Raw genomic sequence first — 3855 nt, 5'->3', positions numbered from 1 at the left:
TTGACCCGTGGAGGGAGGTCATAAAGTGAGCAGGAAGATGGAGGAGGTAAAGATACTACAGCTCAGGTCAGGAGGAGTTCAGTCATATTAGAAAGTTCAGAGCATTCAAGCCTCTGATTTAACTCCCCTTGTTCTGGTGAAGTTGTTCAAGGAAATTACATCTAATGAGTGATTTTACGAGGTCGTTTTAATGTTTGGCACAAAGTTACAGTGCTGTAAGAGCGCCCTCTACCGGAGAGAAGGAGGAGAGAAAGCCAGGGCAACAGGTATGGAGTCAAATTAGTGTCAAAAAATGTGCAGCGATGACAATGCAGTTTATTGTAAACGTTTGTACATTTTATAGAGATGCTTTGTAAATGTTATGATTATTTATCTCAATTATTAATCTTAACTTGATTGATATCCATAAAAACACATAGAATTGAATATAGAGAGTACGCATAATCATGATCAGCAATAATAAATGTAATACTATTATTACAATATAAACAAAATTATGTCACATGCACACATTATATAATTATATATATTTTTTTTTACATTATCACTACACAAAGCTAAATCAACTAATTGTTTTTGGAGTAAAGTTGGAGTAACTTTTTACTTTACATAATGATTCAGTAATCAATTAGAAATGAAAAACATTGACTTATCTTTTTTTTTTTTTTTTTTTACTGATGAATATGATATTCCTTAGGATAAGTGAGGGTTTGATGTAATTTTCTAGCATTCATTTCCATACAAATGTACCAGGCCACTTTTCACTGGTTAAACATGAAGCTGTTTGGGACCGTGCAGCACTTTTACCTCACATCTCTGTTAACGACTTGATTGCTCCTGCAGGTCTCAGTCTCCATCAAGTGTTGTCCCACTGGTGTACGCAGCCACTGTAACCGGGCAACAGATGTAACCTGAGCAGCATACCTGGGTAAACAAGCTGCATAGAAACAGACTCTCCTTTTGTCCATGTTGGTTTGTTGAGAGCAAACTGAAAAACCTCGTCTCAGCAGCTTTTTTATTTTCAGATACACTTGAGTTGAAAGGAGATTAAAAAAATGCCGTCTCATATAATGCTCTCTTACCAGTGGGACGACCAGGCTCTTGTGAAAAAGATCTACGACCGTCTCAAAGATGACGGGCTGCCAGTGTGGATGGACATCGAAGGAGGGGTGACAGGGAACATCAACGATGCGTAAGTACAGAGGAATGTGTGGTGGCACATGTGGTTTGTTTTTATCTAACATTTCTACATGTTGGGGATAACAGGAGCAAAAAGCTTGCACACTGGTCAAAAATGGGAATGTCCACCTGAGAGATTGACGGATGCAGGAAAACATTTAATGGTCCATCAAAAACAACAAAAAAGTGCAACCATGGTGATAAAATAAAAAATAAAGAAACAAAAGCAACTAAGACAAAAACATTACGGCCTACACAGCCATCTTCAGTCTGTCTTAAGGGGCAAATCACACACCTGGTGTGTTTGATGGACCATTAAGTGTTTCAATCTCTCTGGTGGACACTCACTTTTTCCTCCTGTTGTCTTAAAGCAGATATCAGCTTCACGGCCGTTTTGGCTAATGCTGCGTTCAAGGCAGGCTTTTGAAACCGTAAGTTACAGCTTCAAGTCACAACTACGACTTGGTAGCGTTCCAGGTAACCCGTAGCTCGTGTTTTTACCATCCTGTTGTCTGTGAAAGTTCCCTATAACGGCCACTCGTAACTTCCGACCTGTGAACTCGTACCAGATCGAACTGGTATGACTTCACAGGAAGGAAAAACACAAAGTACGAGTTTCTTTGAACGCACCATGAGTTAGCAGCCCCCGCCCTTGTCAGGCATCAATTGGTCCTCGTGCTACGTCACCACATTCACGCGCATCCCTTGGCTGCACACACAGCCCTTCATGCCGTTCTCTCTCCTCATTGGATAACACTTGTATCCCACAAGGAAAATTTTCTCCTCGGGTTACAGCAGAGCAGAGTGACGGAGAGACTCGTGTTTAGGCTGAAATACTTCATGTAAGTGATTGCTGACGGAAAATAGGACTATTTAGGACTTATATTAACAAAAACATTCCACTGATATCTGCTTTAAATGTTTGTTGGCCTACACACCTGGAAAGAGAGTTTTTTGGACAGTGAGCTTTTTTCCTACATGTTGGGGATACCATGAATAAGAATATAAACTCTGTAAAGCTGTGTCTATGTGTTTGTCTTCAGGATGGCTGCAGGTGTGGAGGAGGCCGTGGTGATCTGTCCGTTCATGACCCCGGCTTACCAGGCGTCCCGCAGCTGTAAGAAGGAGCTCAACTACGCAGACACCAGGGAGGTCATCATGGTGCCCGTCATGCTGGCCAAGAACTGGGAGGCCAGTGAGTGGCTGGGACTGATCACTGCAGGTCTGCTGTGGGTGGACTTCAGGTGAGCAGCCCTATGGAGGAGGGGGACAGGTGGAAGAACATGTACAGAACAACGGTTTTGATGCTCAATATGTAATCTTAGAAGTGTGCTAGATGTTTTCTAGATACCTTAACACAGAGGAAGCTTTTGCAAAAACCTTTGACAAACATCTTCCATTCTTCTTTCTGGTATCTTCTAGGAATGCAGAAAATGACGACGAGCTCTTCGAGATGTGCCTCAGGTCTCTGGAGGAGGAGATCATGTTTAACGCCGGTCACCTCCTGGCCGTGGAGGAACCTCCCACAGAAGAGGTGGATGAGCCAAAACCACCGAAACCCTGCCTGAAGAAGAAACCAGGTCGAGCCTTTCGCCATGCCCTCTCCAGGCTCTACGTTCAGGAGTCAGGTAGATATTGGCAACAACAACAAAACAGACAATACACCCTGTGAAAACCACTTAAACGGCCGGTTTACTCAAATTACAGGCAAACAAACGCTTCTTATTCTCCTGAGCTGTTAGGACTTCTTAAGATATAAACACATATAATGGCAGTGACAGAATAAACACCAACCATAGCTACATTTTGTTTTGATTTGATGAAATTCTTGATGGTAAAAACTTTAAAAATGAAGCAGAGTGCATTAATAAACTTAGCTATGTAATAAATGGCACAAGAATACATTCTCCATCCACTACATACTTGGTACAAGATACCATTAATCAGATTTCATGAAATTATAGACCTGTAAAACATAGTGTTACCATTTTATTTTCCCAATATAAAGTCTAAATGTGATTTCAGAGCACTTGCCAATCGAGCTAGGAATAAATCCTGAGCACAGTTTTTAACTAAAGAGTTACACAAACAGGAAAAAATGTGTGTCCATGACCAGCAGCAAAATGTCTGAGATTTCTACTCCCTCTCAGACAAAAGCACGGTGGGCATAATTCTGGTTAATGCCAATTAAAAACAATAGTCATTTGTCTTTCCTGATATGGCCAAAAAAACAAAACAAAACAAGGTTTAAGGCGATATTTGAGTTTGCACAGGGTTTTTTGTTTGATTGAAGCTAGTTCCAATCATCGTTTGGAATAACATATGCTGTCATTGATATATTGTTGTTATTAAACATCTTTGCTGAGATATTATTTGGGTGAAGTGACTTTAATTTTGAAGATTGGATTTACACATTGAAACTAAACTGTACGATTAACAGGTTTTTTACAGAATGTGTTATTTTTTCAACAATGAATGTTGATCATAAACTTGCGTTTGCAGGCGAGCAGATGATCAACTCGACCAGCGACAGCAGAAACACAGTGGAGCTCGATGAGACACCTGGAGATCGCTGCTACTGGGAGGAGATCAAAGGCTCCGGCTGTAAATACTACAGAAACGTGGTGACGAACGGATACCTCGGTGAGTAGAGAAAGTCATCAGGAGTGTGAAAAA

This window comes from Trachurus trachurus (assembly GCF_905171665.1).
Source record: "Trachurus trachurus genome assembly, chromosome: 1".
NCBI lineage: Eukaryota > Metazoa > Chordata > Actinopteri > Carangiformes > Carangidae > Trachurus > Trachurus trachurus.
This window is presented reverse-complemented; position numbering follows the sequence as displayed.